The sequence below is a fragment of the Vigna angularis genome, chromosome 1 (assembly GCF_016808095.1).
Source record: "Vigna angularis cultivar LongXiaoDou No.4 chromosome 1, ASM1680809v1, whole genome shotgun sequence".
Taxonomy (NCBI): domain Eukaryota; kingdom Viridiplantae; phylum Streptophyta; class Magnoliopsida; order Fabales; family Fabaceae; genus Vigna; species Vigna angularis.
Genome location: NC_068970.1, coordinates 12,446,773 through 12,468,602, shown reverse-complemented (window position 1 = coordinate 12,468,602; position 21,830 = coordinate 12,446,773).

Below are 21,830 nucleotides of genomic sequence, written 5' to 3'. Positions count from 1 at the left end.
TTCCTTCAAAATCAAGTTAGAAATATATATGTTGTTAAGATTTACAGTTAAAAGTAGATTTATTTGATTTTTCTTACATATCTAAAGTATGATTTGTGATTAGAGAACACTAAACATTAGTTTATTAATTTTTATTATGATTAACTAGGATGAACACAATCATTATCTATCATCTAAATATGTATAAATTATTTAAATTTTAAAAGTAGTAATTAAAGTAGTAAAATTGAAAAAACAAAAATATATATAATTATTGATATGTAATTATAGGTATAATTATAGATAAAATAAATTTTAGTTACTAAAATAAAAAATGTTTTATATAAATATTTTTTTATTATGAGTAATTGTTTAAATTTAAAAAAGTAGTTACTAAAATTATAAAAAAGTTAATAAATTTTTTATTTGTGATGAATATTATTTAAATTAAATTACTAAAATAATAAGACTAAAAAATAGTTTTTGTTATCATGAATAATTATTTAAATTTTAAAAATAATTATTAACTGGATAAAATTAGAAAAGTAAAAGAAGACACATCTTTTATGTATAATATAGTTATAGATCATTCAAATTATTAATTACATTTTTTTTATTTGGAATGATTAAATGCATGTGATATGTTTACTCCTTAAAAATTTAAACAGGTTTAGTTTGAAAAAAATATTTTTATATAAATTTTTGAGAGAAAAGGAAAATATATTTTTAAAATTAAAATTAACTTTTACCTAAATTAAGAAATATATTTTATTGTTATTTTCTTTCTAAAAATGTGCAGGGAGACAGTTTTACAAGGTTTGTCTTTAAAATGTTTTTTTTTTCATCTAACAAACACAGTGACACAACCATGTTGGTTGTTGAAATCGAAGAGCATAATACAATAAGAGTGCTACACAAAACAAAGTATAAACTAGTATTTTTGGTTGTTGAAAAATTTGTATACAGCATCTTTGTGTAGTGCAAATTTGTTCTTATGAAAAAAATTAAAAATTATTTGTTTATTATTATAACTCTAATCTTAATAAATTTGAGTGTAAAATTTGGATTGGAAATATCTAAATAAATTAAATTTATATAAAAAAAAAGGAAATTCCACGTGAATAATATTGCAGGAACAGGATTGAGTTTATATTTTGATTCTTCTGTTCCCATGCCTACACAAAGTCATGTCATTGTAGGTTAAGGGCAGAAGAAAAACAATACAATTTAAAAACAAATATTGTGCGAATATACGTGAGCATGACTTATATTGTGCAAATACGTGAGCATGACGTGAATCAAAATCATAAATTTTATCCTTACAATTTTATTAATTTTTATACATTTATTTATTTTATTATTATGTCCACGATTTAAAGATCTTTATATTACATCTTAATCGTAATTTGGTCCTTTTTGTAAAGGTCGTTTAAATCGTTAATGGCCAGATGTCAAGATGTGCAATTATCATCATCATCTCCACAGAAACCCTAATTCCCTAGCCTAGTCAATGCCGTCGTCAGCCACGTTGTGTCGCCACCATGAAACTGTGTCGTCACTAGACGACCACCAAACCCCAGCATCGGACCACCACTATCATCCTCACCAGCATCGCCACCGATAGTCACCACCATCACCAATACAGAACGCGAACGCTAAAGTCGTGACTCCTCCATCATCATCTTCAGCGTCTTTCTCGACTTCCATCTCCACCATGAAACCCTTATCAGACTGCCATTCTCCACCACCATCAAACTCATTGTCAGCCGCGAGATCCTCCACCAGATAGCGATTTCATCTTCTCCATCCACAATCACCGAACCTATAATAAAAAAAACAACAAACCCAACAACCACCGCGAATCCTCCATTGACGCACAAACCCAGAACGCAAAAACGTGAAACAGAATCGCGTGTTCTCCATCAGTCTCCTCCACTTACGCGCACGGTCTCCATTCACCCCCTGCAAATCATTCCCAAAAATCATATTGAAGCAGCAATTCTTGCAAGCACCATCGCGCCGCCACGAATAAAAGGGGCAAGATCCTATCTTCGTGTTGTAAAACTTGTTATTTTGCAAAAGATTTGTGCGAAAGAAACTGAAGCACGATGCATTAATAAGGGTCAAATACCATCCCACAAGTCTCGGGATATTTGTTTATCAGTGTTACCATCCCGAAAGGCTTGGGAGTTAGGTTTTGAATAACATCTTCGGTCAAATCTCCTCACGCAAGTCACGAAATCGGTTTTGTGCAGCTACTTCCGCAAGATTATTTTTCCTTGGATCTCTCATTTTCATGCTCTATAAATAGAGCACCTCCTTCACTTTAAAATCATCATCAGAATCATTCTTCTCTCATTCTCTCTTCTCTTAGTTTCATTTTTTCTCTTTTCTTCTTCTCCTAAAAATATTCTGGGTTTATTTTTATTCTCTACTTAAGAGATCCTTGCTAGTTCTGAGATCCTCAGAAATTCTGAGAAGTTCCTGTTGTATGCTGGGGGCTTGCGCAATACACCGCAGATAAGTCCTTAAGGACAGTGATCTACACGCCTCAGGAAGTCTTTTGTTCGTGATTTTTATTCTATTATTGTCAACTTCTACAACACTTCGTTTCTTCTCGCTGCGCATAAGCAAGCTTTCCCTTACACCTCATTTGCATCAGAAACCCTGCAATCACAAGCACAGATCTGCAACATAAAAACTCTTTCTTCGTCTCTGATCGCGCAACACCAAGGAAGAAGAGCAACAAAGGACTCCATGTAAAAAAAATAGAATTTCAAAAATAATAAATCCAACTCACAATGCCACAAAGGACTCCACGTAAGTCAATACATGACATTTCACTCTATAATTGCACATCTGGACATATGTCCGTTACTAATTTAAACGACGTTTACAAAAAAAACCAAATTGAACACAAATTACATTCTTTATGACTACATTAAACAACAACAACAAAATTGGGAACACAAATTATATTTTTTAGGACTACATTAAACAGCAAAAAAAAATTGGAACTATTTCGAACATTCCCAACCAAAATTGGGACAAAAATAAGTATTATACATTTTTTTTCTAGCTCACGTTTTAAGTGTGGTTCTCTATTAAAGTAATAAAGTTATTTTTTAAACATAACTAGAAGTTACGATTAATGATTACGGTATAAGACCTTTTTATGTTAAATAGCCTATGATAAATAAACGTGAAAAAAAAATAGTGATTTAAATTATACATCAAATCAATAATAAAATTCTAACTTTTTTTTAGAAAAAATTAAAGTTCAAAAATTCCCTCCTTTTCTTCATATTTTATTAATATAAATGTTTAAATATAACAAAGTCTGTAACTTTAGGTTTGGATGTAGAATTTTATAATTTTAAAATATTTAAGTATATTAAATTTGATTTGATTTTATTTAAATTATTTTAGTTTTTATGTGTTTTGTTTAGATAAAGTAATTTAAATTTAGAAAATTGTAATATTTTTGGATAAAGTATTTTAATTACTATTAAATTAAAAAAATATTTAACTATTAAAAAATTGTTAAAAAATAAAAAATATCAATTTTGGTAATTTTTATTAATTGGTCTTGATTGATGTTATTTTCTAGTAAAAAAATTTAATATTTTTTTATTTTATATTTGTAAAAAGTATTTTCAATTTTTATTAACCAAGTTTATTTTTAATTTATGAATGTTATATTCGCCATACCAGAATAAAATAGTACTAACTCAAACTCATGTAAGGTAAAACTGAATCATATTAAGTTAAAGTTAAGTTAAATTGACTCAAATCGAGTTGAGTTTGACTAAGTTTAGGTCAAGTTGAGTTACCTAGACTTACGTCAAGTTAAGTTGATTTGGACCAAAATCAAGTAGAGTCAACTCGAGCTTTAATCAAGTTGAGTCAGCTTGAACCTAAGTCAAGGCAAGTTAATTTAGTCTAGGTTATTCTAAGCCAAGTTGAGCTTAGTTGAGGTCTCCCACATTAAATTAAGTCAAGACTAATACACATTCATCTGAGTTGGAGTCACCCCACGTTTAACCAAGTTTGGTTAATCGATCAAGACATGGTTTGACCTAACCCAATCAATACCAAGTCAAGTCAGATCAAACTAAGTGTGCCCAACCCTAACCAAGTTAAGTCTGCTTGAGAGAGTTAAGTTGTTTATGTTAACTTGAACCTAGGTAAAGTTGAGTCTGTTTACCCTAAGTCAAGTCGAGCAGAGATCAACCCACATTTAGTCAAGTTGGGTTATGTGCATATGAGTCTTAGCTTTTCAATGCCAGAACGGACCTTACTCGATCAAGATCAAGTCAAGTTGAGCTTAGGTCAAGTTGAGTCGAGTTGAACTTAAATCAAGTCGAGTCAACTCAATTCCAAGTCAAGCTGAGTTAGGGTAAAATCATGTTCAACCAAGTTGAACTATGCCCATGTCGATTCAAGCTCATTCCGGTCAAGCTCAAGCAAAGTCCAAATCAAGTTAGACCTATACGATACTTAGATCATGTTTGGCTAAATCGAGTTAACCTAAAACATAAATTGTGATAATATTAAACTAAGTTAGATTGATCCACATTATATTGAACTAAATCTATCATAACCTTAATCAAAGGAAATCTACTATGAAAACCAAAATATTACTTTAAAATATATAAATATTTTCAAATTTTTACTTATTAAGTGAAATTTTAATTCCTTCAGTTTTAAGTAATAGAAGTACTCCAATGAAATTTTATAATTTTAATTTTTTATAGTTGTCTTATCCATTCATTTTACTTTAAAATAATAATATATCTTTAAAACTCTTTCTCTAATAACCATCTACCCTCTCTCAAAGTCTTCCAACCCATATAGTTCATATGTTTGAAGATTAGAGAACACCTAAGTGATCACTGAGGTGGGGTCTTCAAGTCTGTTCAATCAATTCTTGTAAAATAGTAACTGGTATCTAATTCTAAGAAGTATCATTCTTTTAGGGAATCTTCTAATTGATTGACCAATCTATTTCTATTCGATTAGTATTTTCTATTAGTATTAAATTCGTTTGAGTTAGTGATCTCGGCTCAGCTAGTCCTTTCTTTCGTGATCAACTGTTGGCGCCAGTCTTACATTTTGTCTCTGTGGATCGAGGAGAAAGGGAGCTCGGCGGCAAGAGGATTGTAACATGAGATAAGCAAGGAGGTCAATCTTTTTCAAATATACAACATGGGTTCCGACAATGCAATGTGGTTATACTCTCATGTCGATCTGAATGAATCATCCTTTCCACGGAAGTCAATCTTTGCCTACTAGGCAAGAGTTAGTTTCTGCTTTTTTTTCTAGCTTGTGCATTTTCTTATGCATGAGTTGTGGTTCTTTGCATGTGTCATCTGAGTCCTCCATATGCTCCAATCATGTTCTTGTGGCTTGTAGGAGTATATAAAGTTCTTTGAGTTGTTGGAGTTAGTACTCTTAAAATGGTTTGATCCTTTAAAAAGATAAGGGAATCTAAAGTACTTTGATTTTCATTGATAGACAACTTATAATTGACAATTGTAGGCTTGTATGATAGTTGGTTTGTGAAATTGAGTTGTATAATGAATTATTGTTGTATGCTAAACCAACGACAAGTGCACCGATCATAGCATAGCAAGTGAAAAATATCTTCTCTCCCAAGGGACTTGTGCATCACTCAACAACTCTTGCACTCTAACTCAATTAGACCACAAAGTTCATAAAAACACAATAATTTTTTTTTTATATTTTCATCAAACAATTGGTGTACAAGGAAATGTAACATCAATTATTTACAATTTGTTAAGACTAGAGTTCAACCACTTTATTCTCATGCATTAATAATCATCTCAATTCATATTCATGTCAAAATCAACTCATAAGCATACTCAAATCCTATCCATAGTGACTCTGAGCCTATGATAACTTCTTAAGTTTTAATCTCTTGAATCCTCAACAAGCAACCATACATTAAGTTTAAGAGTCTAAAATTAGAAATGAATCAAGTTTTATTCCTAGATACAAGCACCTAATAGACATTTAATTTCAAGTCTAGATTCTAAGTATATTTTCCAACATCCCAAGAATCACAAATCATGCATGGGAACAATCCACATCAAGTATTAAATATAGAAATTGAATACTAACATGAATTGGAAAAACATATATCATTAATAACACAAAATTACAAAAGAGTTTCATGTTTGACAATTAATCTTAACAAATAAGAATAATTCTTCATGGTGGAGAATTTAGGATTCTACAAATTAAGGATATAAGGAAAAAATAAAGAGAAGATGCACATCCTCCCAAAGTTTTTGGCAGTTGCTTCATGCTCCAATTGTGTCTCCTCTTCTATTTAATTTATTTAGTGAAGGGTTCATAACTTTATTTTTATTTTTATTTATTATTTTGTTTGTTTAATTTATTTAGTGAGATATTGATAACCTCATTTTTTTTTACAGGAGTAGACATTTCATAGGTAGTAATGAGGATTGAGAGTGAGTTTGTGATGTTGTAAATAGGAATGAACATAAGTATACATTTATGTGTTCATGTATTCAACTGTACCTTGTCGTTAATAAGAAATGTTTTTATTCAAAAAATATATTTGAAATATTGGAGGACTATAAATACATATATAGTATATAGATTTACACTTTTGTAATAAATATTTTTATTTAATAATGACTTGATTTTGGTCGTTAACTCATCATCATTATTTTCATTATTTATCTCTTTTATAGTGTTTAGAAGGAGTAACTAACTCCCTTATTCATCGAAGTTTGATGTAATGTATCTTCACTTAGTGATTTCTTATATTTCATATATTTCTATTCCATTACTCGTTATTATTTTTATTTTAATTATGTATGTCAAGATATAGAATTGATGGTTAATATGCAGTGGTGATTAGTGTAAGAAATGTAGTGATGTGAGACATGTGTGTGTACACATAGATAATGATTTCTTCAAGCTATGTACAGCGTGTGTGGCTTTGTCAATATGATGTGAGATGTGTGTGTACACATATATGATGATATTTTCAGGCTATGAGAAATGTGTGTGTGGCCTTTGTTGGTGTGTTTCCCTTTATAAATTAACATATATAATAGCAGAGCAAGTGCAAACTTGATCATACTCATCCTCTTAGTCATTTTTGAAGTAAAAACTCATTTATTTTCACTTAATAAGACAATACTTTCACATTGTGAGGTAGATTAAAATATTAAGCAGTGACAAATTAAATAAGATTTATATAACAAACTTGAAATAGGTATACATAAACGATCCTAAAAACGTATTTAATATGTATGTGACTTCTCTTGAAAACGTGATGTGACAATTACACTCTGAATTAAAAAAATAAGAAAAAATTATAATATTTTGTGACAACATTTTAATTAAAATCATTCTCAAGAAATATTGTGAAAAATACCTTCGATTTAGTTGAGAATATAAACTAGATTCGTCATTTATCATACACGTCATCGTTGTATGTTATTATATATATATAATATCAAGGACCAAATAGTAATAAAAGTCTTTCTATAAACATTTCATCCTTTAAACAACTCTTTTGTAGGTGAAGCAAATGTAAGCAGCATCATCAGGAACCAAACAAATGTTGGAAATGAGTACCTACTCTACACAACACCTTTTAACACAAGAATCAGCTATGAAACTAATTCTCTTCTACCCACAAACAATATTCACACAATAAAGATATAATAATAAAATAATCATTTATCTTCCCACATCTTCTCAAGTTTGACGAGAAGAGATTTTGAAAGAATCCTGTGTAAGAAGGTTGTTGTATCGGCCAATGGTATGATGAATTACTATTTTCTGACGTTGTGCTCACACGTTACATTATGTGAAGTGGTGGTTAGAAGAAAAGCGTAACGTTTGTCAGACCCACAGATTAAGCGCAAAACTACAAACTCTGCCGTTGGACTTTGATTCCGAGGCATCCTATTCTCACAGAATCGCGTTTTCAGGAGACTGGATTCTGCATCCTGCTGCCAAAATTCCTCTCACGTGTATTGTTTTATTTTTATCCTTCTCAACGACACATCAGAGTTTTTTAAAATAAATAAATTGTTTTCTCGGTTGAAAATTATGCGTTAAAAAATTAAACAATTGTCTCTTAAAACTGTAAAGAACACATATTATAAAATAAATAAATGTCACATATAATTATATATATTTAACTAAAAATACTAACAAAAAATGAGATGATTTTTTCAAACTCAAATTACATATATATCTCAATTATTATGACATACTAATATTCATTTATATAAAAGGTGAATGAATGAATTTTTAAAATAAATCTTTCAAACATATTTTTACTTTCGGTAATGGTTTGTCTCACATCTACACGTGTTTCCTTATTGAAACACCGATTATACACCGAACATAAATAAATAGAATAATCTAATCCGTATAAAAAAAATTAGATTTCAAAATCACGTCATAAAAGAGGAAAACACATTTGATATAACATAAAATTTACTATATTCATATTTGTCTTAATAATCATGAATTTTAAAACTTTCTAAACATATATTTTATTATAAATTATTGAAAATAAAATTATAAGATTAATCTGGTGCTAAAAAATTAGAAAAGAGAGTAAAAAAAATTATTGATTCAATTTTCTTATTAGCAAAAACTAACAAATAAACTTATGTGTAAATTTTTTTTATAATAACAAAAAATAATAAAATTATTATTACTATAATATATATATATATATATATATATATATATATATATATATATATATATATACCAAAAAAAATCTTATAAATATACATAACTAACACATTTCATGATATATTATCTGATTATTAACAGTCTAAATATATGTCATCCATATATTCTATAGCCTAATGTATATATTATATTCCTGCATTATTGCTCTCTAAGAAATATCATTTTACACAAAAACGTGTGAATGAAAATTTCACTTTAAGTGCCATAATTATGTTTATGAACACCTTTTAGTATAATTTTAATTAAAGCAAACTTTGGTAAGGAATCCTAGGGATTCTTAGATCACTTCAAAGCCCAAAACATATCCATCAAATCATAAATTTAATTCAAAATAATGTGTCATCTAAAAGGAAAAGACGAGAGGAGAAAACCTACCCTAAAGTGAAAATCCAAACTAAAGTTCAATAACTCCTTCACTAAAAGTCCAAACTAAAATTTCGAGATTGTAGATCCAAACTATACTCTTTTTTTTCATAATCCACATTCATGTATAATTAGTTTACCAATGTCTTTCCTAATATAGGAATTGATAGTTAAACTTTTGAGTATTTTTATTCATGTTCAATCTACCAAATGTAACTGGCAAAAACATTCTTTCCGTCTTCAAAGTCTCTTGTTTCTGTAACTGAAAAGGAAGAATATTTATAAAAGATTCTACAATACTTAAGTTATTACTTGGCTGGTCAAATATCAATTAATGCAAAAGGTAAATAGTAATCATCATTAATGTGCTATTTATATTATTTATCTCGTAAACCATGGATTCTTTCGAATGGACCACAACTTAAGGAAGCATTGATCCTGAAGTCCAATGGCCAAAATACTTGTTAAGCGAGACTCACTTTGGCTAAATCCTCCCACTTTGCACTCTTAATAGATCATAGGAGATATCGACACGCGATGCTCGATCTCTGGCATCCGACATTCAATCGCAAGTGTCAGTCTCAGCTACACCTAAGCTATAGACCTTGATTGACAAGACTAATAGGTCTCTAGCCATATATAGTATACATTTCATGAAATGTTCAACTCTGAGCAGCGGGTAGCTGATGGAAAACTACATGAAAGACTTAATCCAGACTAGTGAGGAAATTTCTTTTGAAAATTCAAAACATTCAGACTACTACTGGAACAGATGCCTTGCTTCAATTACAGGAAAAGTATTGACATTCTTTGCATACCTTCCAGCCATAAAATAACTAGGGGACTGGTGTACTATATATTACCAATCAAGGTCTATAGTTGAGATCGAGTACCAGGGATCGGATGCTGGAGACCGGACACCAGACACCGCGTGTCGATATCTCCTATGGTCTATTGAGGGTGCAATGTGGAAGGACTTAGCTAAAAGTGAGTCTCGCTTAACACGTAATTTAAATATTAGGCTTCAGGGTTAATAAGTCCATAAGTTGTGATCCATTTGAATGAACTCATAGTCAAGGGTTAGACACTATAAATAGTGCATTAATATTGATTTGCTAATAACTTTTTTACATTAATTGAGATTTAACAAGAAATTTTTGACCAAGTACTGACTTGAGTGTTGGTATGTATTTCCCTTTTTCAATAACAAAAATAGGAGGCTCGAAGAAAGGATAAATGATAATGTAAAAAGGTTGTGAAGAGATGACATTTGTGTATGATATCGATTATATAAGAACACAATCCTGCTTTTTTTTTTTATTTAATAGTTCAAAGAAAGCTTATAAGAAGATAATCTCAAAATTTCGTCTTTAAAGTTTGAATGAGTGAAGTTTTTTTGTTGTCGAATGCATTATAGTTCATTTTTACATTGAACTTGTCTTTTTTTCTTTCCTAAATCCAAACCCACTTAACGAAACACTAGACTGTCATTCTAAACTTTGGAAAAAAACAATTTGTTTTAATTTGATTCTGAATTTATCCTATAAAATGCTTAGCATATTGAATATTCATTGGAATGTTGTCTTATTTAAGAAGTTTAATTTAATTGGAATAATCTATTATAAGAAACACCTTATGTGGAGTTTGTAATTTCTTACTCCAGTACTGTTACCTACCTGCATATCATCTCGTTTGCTCACATACTAAATACAATTGCAAAAAACAAAAAAAAATAACAAGCATAAGATTAAGCTAGCAAAATAAATTATACTCATCAAGATATCAAATACATTATTGTATCATTCATATTCTTAACATAAAGAGCTTAACATTCACATATTAAAAATGACCAATAATATAAATATAAATATAAATAATATATATATATATATATGGGGTTTGCTAACGCGCGTACGCCTGTTTTTCAATTGGTACATTTTAGCAATGTGTACCGGATTTTAGTAGATAAAAATACCCTTATATAACATGGATTCTAAGTTTTAAGGTTAAGGATATTTTAATAATTTTCATTCTCAAAACTAAAAAACCAAACTCCCAAACCCTTGTTGACCTCCCTTATTCCTCTCAATCCTTTTTTTTTCACTGGTTGTTAAACAATCTTACAAAAAATGATTTTATAATGAGTTTTTATTTTATAATTTTTGTCTTATCTAATTTTATCCAATTTTCACAAGCATAAAGGAATTGGTAATTGACCTGGAAAAAAAATCAGAAATACTCGTTCTTAAACAATTTCTTACAAAAAAATGATTTTATAATGAGTTTTCATTTTATAATTTTTGTCTTATCTAATTTTATCTAATTTTCATAGGCATAATGACATCAAAGGAATTGGTAATTAGCTTGGAAAAAAATCAGAAACACTAATTGTTAAACAATTTCTTACAAAAAATGATTTTATAATGGATTTTCATTTTATAATTTTTATCGTATATAATTTTATCTAATTTTCATAAGCATAATGACATTCGAAGGAATTGCTAATTGGTCTGGAGAGTTTTTTTTAGAGATGATGATTCAACATATGCAGATGATGAAATTAGAGAGGTCAGTGAAGATGGTGAAATTGAAGAGATCTTGAATGAACCTTTGCCTGAAGGTGAATACGTCAATGACTCAACCCTTTACAAAGACAAATTGTTTAACGGTAAGTGTTTCTGATTTTTTCAATTGGGACTACACTAAAGATGACAGAGAAAGGTTGGAGTGTGAGAGATGAAAGAGAAATGGTTCAGAGAAAGGTTGGAGTGTGAGAGATAAAAGAAAAATGGTTCAGAGAAAGGTTGGAGTGTGAGAGATGAAAGAGAAATGGTTGAAAGAAATGAGAGAGGTGAGCAAGAGTTTGGGGGTTTCTTTTTTTTTTTTTTAAGTTTTGAGAATGAAAATTATTAAAATACCCTTAACCTTAAAACTTAGAATTTATGATATATAAGGGTATTTTTGTCTACTAAAACTCGGTACACATTGCTAAAATATACCAACTGAAAAACAGGCGTATGCGTACTAGGAAACCCATATATATATATATATATATATATATATATATATATATATATATATATATATATATATATATATATATATATATATATATATAATATTTCAGACAACAAACTATAAATTTTAGATTCCAGCCGAAATCTATCGCTTAAACCACTGACTAAGAGTTAATAGTTATGGATAAGAGAGATATTTTCGACATTCATCTCTCACTCAAATGTCAAACTGTGACTAAACAAGGAATTCTATCCCATGAATGACTATAAAAATTTACTCAAAACAAGATCATAAAAACATTTGCAACTAAAATGAAAATGAATATTCATTATAAAAATGAAGACAACCCTTGCCAAAAGAAACTATCAACCCAAGTTCTTTATAAATGAAATAATTTTGCAATTGTATTCTTTTTCTACAATTCACTCAAACACCAACACCTATATATTCTAAAAAACTTATTGTACTTAATTCCAATTTTTTAGATATTAAATATATTTTTAAATAATCCCAAAAATTCTAAATCTGCTGCAATTTGAAATAATGAAATAGCAAAGAAATCATAAACAATGATTAATGAATTTTATCTTTGGATAATATTTTTAGACTCCAAGTTATTATTCAATAATATTTGTTTACAGTGTGATTTGAATAGACAATTTTAAGACTGTAATTTATTTTTGTAAAAAATTTAAAATATTTATGAAAAAATATGTTAATTAGTAAGAAATTTTAAAGATTTAAATTTTAAAATTTTCGGTAGTGTAATGGAATTACTTAAAGTTACATAATTTTAAATTTTACTTGAAAGTTAAGAATTTAAAATTCTTTACTATATTCTAAAATTAATATTTTTGTATTAATTTTTATTGGAATATCATTGGTTTGACTAAGATCAACACAATGTCAAAATAAGTATTTTTTTCATCTTAACTAAGTTTTTTTTATTGATGCTATTATGAGTTATTTTGTGGTTTAAATTGTTAGAATATTATTTTCTAAGTCACTCTTATAAATTAGGATTTTATTAATTGATGTCAGGAAACTTTCTTGTGAATAAGAATTAAATCTTTCAAATTTATTTTTGTTTTGATTTTTTTTTGTTAATGTTAACAATAATTACAAGCACCTCCTTATACGAGCACCTCCTAAAATGACTAAGTATTTTATTTAAAAAGAACATGTATATTTGTATAAGTTATTTTTATTAAAAATGAATAAAATTTACAAAGCGATGACATCATGATGATATAATAATTAAGTAGAATGTGGTATTTAAGTTGATTAAGAAGAGAGTTAGTGTCGTTTTGTGAAGATGGTGCAAATAATTAGTATTTGTCTGATTATTATTTGTTGTAGCGTAAGGTACAGATAAACCTTTTTTATTCCTTTTCATCTTCTAGGAATCTTCCTTCGTACATCATTAATTCATATTTTAGTCATGCCACACCCAAAACTATTACTTTTCTCCACATTTCACTCAACACAAATCGACAACAACACCACCTTCAAGTTATAAATCCTAATTATCTTTCAAAACTAAACTCTTTTCAAAATATACGTGGAAGTGTTTTTACTGTCAATTTAGTAATTATCATATTTGATTGTCTTGCTTTTTACAATCAAAAGAATCTATTAGATGAAATATTTTAAACTTTTAACTAACATTGATTTAAACTTTTTTTTCTTTAGGTTTAATTAAATTTTTGTAATTTGAGATCAAATTCACTCGATCAAAACACTAAAAGTTTTCATATTTTATTGTTATAAAATTTTGTAAGAAAAAACTTTATTTTACTATTTTTCTAAGAATTTTAAGTGACAGATAATTTCTTCGCGATAATTATTTCTTATAAACTTATAAAAGATTTGCAAGTATTTTTTACAAAATTGGTTGTGAAAAGTGTTTTATGCAAAATATTTTATAAAAAATTGATAACAATTTCTTGCAAATTATTATTTATAGCAAAATTGTAAGTATTATCTAAGAAAAAGTTTTAAGAAAATTGGCAGGAAACTTTTTTTTTAAGTAGTGATAAAAAAAAATACAATTAAGACTTTGCTTGAAGATAATGGCTTTCCGGGAGATCTGCCAAATAGGATAATGTTTTTTTACTATGTATTATATAGGTCACTTTAACTCCATATAAAAATTTATTATTTGAGATTGTGTTTTGGTCTTTGAATTGTGTATATATGAACTATATATCCAAAATATCAAAATAGTCTTACACTAGTGAAATTCTTGTTTTTTTTCATCCCTTAATTAGACGTCAATTGGTATGAGGAAATTATTAATAATTGAAATCAAATTTACATAGCAATTTAAATTGTTATTGTAAATCAAATATAATATATATTTTTAAAGACATTTATAGAAATTTATTTATTATTATTATATATTATTTTAAAAACTTAATTTTATATTAAGAGTATGTTGATAATTATGAGTTTATTTATAATATTTATTGAAAGAAAAACACAATTATAATACAAATAAATTGTGGAGGATCAAATTAAGAAATATCCACTTAAAATGTTTATATTTAAGTAATCTAAATCTACTTTTGAAAAAATGATGTGTAATACAAAAAAGTAAGCCATGAAATTAATGAAAAGCCATATTTCATACAAATTATTCACACATTTATTTCCTTCTCCATGCAACGTAGACTGAACCGTTCATAGGAATCTTAATTTTATTTCTTTGTGCGGATATATTGAGAGTAACATAGGATAATACATATATGTCAATGTAAGGATGTGTTAATATCAATTTTAAATTTAAAAAACTGAATTATCTAGGCAATTATTATTGTATTTTTCAAACATTTGCTCATGTGAATTTTACATTTCAAATTACAAATATTTTACTCAAATTAAGAATGCATAATGATTATATAGTTTTTATTATTTACCTTCATGTAAAAGAATAATTGAATAAGAGAATAATTGTTGTTAGATACAAACAAAGTCTCACATCAGATCAAATAAGAGATAAATATGAGTTTATATACATATAAGATACTTCCATTGTTAACAAATATTTTGGAGTGGTAAAAAAACAAATCTGTGAAGGAAACAAAATCCCTGCTCAGAGAGACATAAATTTATATTCACATAACTTTTGGAGTAGTCTAAAAGAGAATATATACAAAATATAAATAAATGCATATAATTTGTAGTGACTATTTTATATTCATTTTCAAATTAAAACTTATACTTATTTTTATATATAAATTTTTTTTGTCTCATCACAGTCAAGAAGGAAATATATTATGCACATATTTATTATTTTAAATGTTGATTTGATAACATTTATATAAAAAAATAATATTAACAAAATTTAATATCATGATGATACAAATTTTTAATATCAAATATTTAATAAAATTATAATTATATATATATATTAAATAAAGCTAAATAAAAAACCAAATAATTATAAATTAGAGATAAATAATAATAAAATGTATATATTAAAAATAAATTACAAATTAAATAAAATAATTAATATAGATTTTCTAAATTACCTAATAAAAGTGTTAATAATAATTTAATAGTGAAACTGAAAAGTGTTATGGAAACTGAATATTGAAACCAAATATCTGCCGTGAATGTGAAGATTCGTCTATTATCGCTACTCTCACTTTTGTTGTGTAAAGAAGAAACAAAAACCTAAACGTGTATATATATATACAAAGATCTTCCATAGAAAATCACTATTATTTTCCCTCCAAAAAAAACTATAAGTAGGCTTAATGAATCCTTTTACAATAATTAGAAAGTAGGATTAGTTTAGTTAATATAATAATAGCATGAAGATGCAAGATAACACACCAAAAGGAAGAGGCCACGTGTCTAATCCGCTTGTTGATGTGATTAATTAAGAGACAAGTACTGATGTGATACGAAGGATGGATAAATAATTGGATTTTGTAAACTCATCCACCATCATGCAAATTCAAACATGTTCACTATGTGAGCATACATTTTTACACAAATAATTCATTGAAAAATTATTGAAGAAGGCAGAAAGAAATATAGGTATGAGAAAAATGTTATTAGGTTGATGTATATGTAGGATAGTGTAGAAAAATCTAATTAGAAAGTGGTTATCCATTAACTTCCAAAGTAAAGAAAATGTTGCATCTTCCATTGTCAATGAAATTGGACCACAGGAGTTCCTTAGAGTATTCGCAATTCTAAAGAAGGTGACCATGCACACATGCTTCTATTATTTCACCACATGCACGCACGTACCTTCTTTCTTCTCCACAAAAGTTCTAGCTACTACCTTCAACTGCTCCAACTCAAATCTACACTTAATATTCTTATATTTCTCTCATAGCTGGTCCGACCATTATTATTGCAGAAAGAAACATACATTATTTCTCAAAACTCACTTTCTCAGAGAGGAGAAACACAACTTTCCAATCATTTCCTCCATCACCTTAATAACCAAACTTCAACCACCAAAATAATTAATACATTTCTTTTCACTTTTTTTAATATTTTTTCAATATTTTTATTTCTCTAAACTATTTATTTTAAAAATAAACTACACTTTCTATTTGTTTGTAGAATTTTAAAAAAGTTGTTTCAGAATTTTAAGTTTAAAATCAATTCACTCAATATAATTGTCAAATAATACGTGGGGAATTCTTAAACCGTCTCTGCTTATAGAAATGTAATTTGAAAAGGAATTATTTTATCTTTGTGAAAAATTGATTCGCGTTATCATACATTAACCATTTTCTATAAATAAATATATTATTCAACATATTATATATATATATATATCAATTATTTTAATAATAAAATGTTTTAATGTAAATAGTTTTATAAAACATGAGTTTTAATATTTTAAAACTCACAATCTCTTTAAAAATTATTTTTCTAAAGTTCTCTGACTTTTCTGTACGAGTTTTACTCTTATGTTAATCTGTTTGAAGATCAAAGACAATCTAAGTGATCACAACGACGGGATCTTCAACTTTAACTAATTAGTTTTTTTTAATAAAGTAAGTTGGTTTTCTACTCTTTTCTTTGGTCAGTTTCATTTTCTTCTTTCATGATCAATGGTCCTAAAATTGTATTCTAATCGTGTTTATGTGATTTGTAGGAGCAAATAGGAACTTCTGTACATCAGAGCTATTTTAGGCTTCCTAGAGTTGTTTGGTCTTCTGTCAAGTAAGGGAAGCTAATGATTTTTTTATTTTCAAATTAAGAAGTATGAATTATGGTTGCTAGATTGTAAGGTTGATGTTCTTCTATTGATTTTGTTATAATTTAAAAGGGTTGTTTAGTGATAATTGTGTTTTGATGCATGTGTTTGACTAATTGATGCATGATGCTATGAATGATTATGAATTAATACTTGTATGATCTTTTGAATATTGTTATTTTGGAGTGTAAATTGTATAAAACTGATGTGGTATATAGAAGTAGAGAATCGACTACGTTATAGGTTGATTTTTTTTATCTAAAAATGGGGTTTTGATAGGCGAGAAATTGAGGTAATTGTCAATTGGGAGAATATGAGTGTTTGGGTTTATTGTAGGGTCATTTAAAGCTTGTCTAGACTTCTAGTTAATAAAAAAATATATATTATTAAGTTGGTAAGTAGTTAATAAGTTGAGGTTTTTGGTTCACTTTAAGAGTTTTAACAAGTGAAAATTTAAAGCAGTAAATTTGTATTAAAACTAAAGGTTTGAGTTTTGTTTTTTAGTCGATTACGACTTGTTTAGACCCTTAATTTGCTAATTCTGATTTATAAAGTGTAGAATTGGTTATAGTGGTTTGTGAGTGGTTGGGTTGGTTTAATGCATCTTGTTTCCATCTAAATGAATAATGTGGTACTCCATTTGCATCTATAAACATGCTTTCGTATGAATCCTAGGTGCACCAAAATAAGTAAAATAGGTTATTGTCATCTGGTATAACGCTGAGCATCCCTAAGTGGCCCTGAATGATGCTCTGTGTTGCCAAACCGGAGAGCCCACTATTATTTGGGTGTTGAGCGCTTCCTTTAGGAATTGAGCGATGCAAACCCGAGAGCAAATGCTCTTGGGGGCGCTGCGGGATATCTTTAGCATTGAGCGCCACTCTTCCAGTAGTGTTGGTGTGGGTGCCAGGTTCCTGACGGTGGACGTCTTGTTGCTGGTTTTTGTTGTGCTTTTTGTTCTCTTGTTTCATGTTGAGCTTGAATTATTTTAGTACTTTGATGAAGGTTTAGTAATATTTATGGAATTGTATGCTAGGGTTTACTTGAGGTTATATATGTGGATAAATGTTATTGGAAAATAATTCCAAGAAGAAAGTTATTGTTTTAAATAGTGTATGTATTATTGTAGGAGCTCGGTTTTGAGAGTTATTCTAACACTCTGATGGTCATCCATTTCTAAGTAGAGAGAGGTGAGTCATGTGATGAGAGTAGGAGATCCTAGTCGAGGGCTTTGGTAAAGAAAGTTTAAACGGACCAATATTGTATGGTAGCTTGGATAAGGCCAATTGTTCCACTATTACAAGTGTACAACCTACCATAGCTCAACAATAACACATGTATATGGATATTTGAGTCTAGATGTTATAATACGTTTAGGTGTTGTGTTTAAGTTTGAAAGTGAAATATGATATAGGATAGTTTTATGAATTCCATGTTTTATTCTTTTGATATTAGTTTATCCTTTTCTATTTATTAGTGTATTTGTTTTCAAGGACATCTTCCAGTTGATTCGAGGGTGAAGCTGAGACATAATTAGATAATTAGATTTTGGTTAGTCAAATCTAAATTGAAAGAAATTATTAGATTTTATTTTGTAATTTTATATTATTAGAAAATAGAATGTTATATATATATATATATATATATATATATATATATATATATATATATATTATTTCTGAATGAACAAATGGTTTTATTACTTATAATTTTAAAAAATCACTAAGACAGTTATAATATTTATAATAGTAATATTCTTATAAAAATGTGTTACTAGTTATTTTTTATTAACTTAAATCATAATTAAAATTTATCTAACATCCTAAAAAAATATTCTTAAAATTACCAACTTTTTATTATGTTAATTTTGTTAATTTAATAACTTTTTATATACCTCTTTTTGTCGACTTCCGAGTGATAATATAATTAATACAACGTAAAGAACACGCGATATGCGTCATGAGTCGGTGGGTGGGCTGTGATCAAATAGGCCGACGGACGTCATATTGGGTTATGGGCCGGTGTTAGATGGACCCACAAACCCAAAAGGTTAAAGAACAAACAAAATAAGAGTCCACGCACATCTTTAAAAGTTAGAACACTGTCCCAAAACACTTTATGGATATTTTTATTTAACAGTAAACATATACAATGAGTATTAATGTTTGAGTAAAATTATCTAAAAAAGAAAAAAGTATATAGAAAAACAGTTTTCTAATTAAAGTTTTAGTTAACAGTAAAAAAACCTATATTTTATGTATGAATCCTTTAAAATAAATGAGTTTGTTTCGAAGAGCAAGTTTGTTTTTAAATTTTAATTGAAAATTGATTCTTCACTTTATGTAATTTTATGAAATAATATTTTTTAATGTATATCTAGAAAAATATTCGTTAATGTTTTTTATAAGATTAAAAAGTTATAAATCGTTTATGCGATAATATGCTTAAATTTTGTATTCTTATTATCAAATACTTTATTGTATATTTATGTTTCTTTAACATTTTTTATTTTAATGAAACTTAATTTATAGTAGTTTAAAATAATGTTAACATAATTTTCTAAGATTATAAAATTTAAAAATTAATTTTAAATTTTAAAGCTAAAATAAAAGTTATTCAGATACACCAATAATTTACATATTCCATCGTGACAACACGTTTCTCTAAAAGATATTTGTCACAATTTTCTGCAGCCATAACCGCAGCAGAGTATGCTCCATGCACAGATCCCTGGTTGTCCAAGCTTACAGCTTCTCCCCCAAAGAATAGATTGCCCAAGGGTGCAGGAAAAGCTTGTCATAAACATCAATTGGTTTTCCAACTAAATCATATGAGTAACATCCAAGAGAGTCTGGATCTGTTCCCCTTCGAGAAACCAGATACCGAACCGGCTCAGAAGCTTTTGGAAACATCTTCTTGAGCTGTTGCATTACAAATTTTGCTGCTCATGCAGATATGGATAGTATCTAGCATCATATTAAAATATTTTATTTATTTTTACATAAATAAAAAATCATTAGGATGAATGGAATTATTTAAAGCAAAAGGCTATCTTAATCTGATGACGGAACTGTGTCCTTCTTTTCTTTCATGACATTCGCCATCTTTTTTCTAGTTGATTTATCTTGATACGAAGATTTAGTCTCTATTACATAGTTTAGTCAAAATCATATAAAGGTTCTTTCTTGAAACCTATTTCCATAACTTTCTAATATACAATTAAACATATCACTTCGTATATTATCATAGAATTCATAATAAACCATTACACATACATCAAAGATCCAAAACAATGTATCAAAAATCATAAAATATCCTAAAATTGAAAACCCAAAAACCTGCCCAAAGATGCTCAATGGTTGGAGGGGTGCCTAGACGCAAAAGCTCACTGGAATAAAGTGCTCAGAGGATGCTAAGGGACGCTCAAGCGAATTCTTCTCTAAAAAGGATGCCAAGGAGGCGCTTAGTGTCACCTCATAACCTAATACATTTCTATTTTGACTTTTGTTACCCTCTACACATACTTGAAGGTTCCTACAACCTCTTAGGCATTGAGATACATACGAAAACAAACCTCTAACTCAAATTGATTACTCCAAACCAACTTAACCAATCTATACTTCCCAAATTTATTTCTATCACTTCTTACACCAATTTCAGCCAACCAAAAGTCTACACAAGTCCTAAATGACTCAACTACAGGGCCCAAACTCTCCCCTCTAAGACAAACCTTCTACTTCAAAATCTCACTGCTCCAAACCTCCAATTTTGCACTTAAAACTATAAAGAAAAACACCACCAATAGATTACCCCTTAGTTCTAGATCAGATTTCAACCTATTCACACTTCTAACAAGTTTCAAATGATCTCACAACAAACCTGAAATAACAGTTTACTCATCAACACCCATCTCACAAAATCACCTATTAAAACCTTCTTTTTTAGCATTAAAACTTAAAGATTTTGATCACGCACTACTGCATAAACCTCATAACCCATTTCAGACATCAAAATACCACTTCCCAACATACAATTTCATGACATCAATAACATCACAATTACATCACATCAGAAAACATTCCTCAAATAATCACATATACTCGTTTAATTGCACTAACAATTGCGTAAACAATGAAATTATAAATCTAACAATTTTACACACATACAAGCACTAAAATTATACGACAAATATATTTTAAGGTTAAAAATATAGTTTCCTTTACGTCAATAAAAGTTGCCACAACTCTGAAAATGTCTCACCAATTACTTGAAATACAAGAAACTCTAAAACACCTACAAAATATCGAATTGTATACAGAATGAACCCTTAGGACCTTAAATTACTATAGAATTATAATAAGAAGCCACAAAATGCATGCGACAAAAATCTCTTCGTGTGATCTCAAATTAAGAATAAAAGAGAAAAAGAATTTCAAACTTACTCTATACTAAAAATTGATCGGAT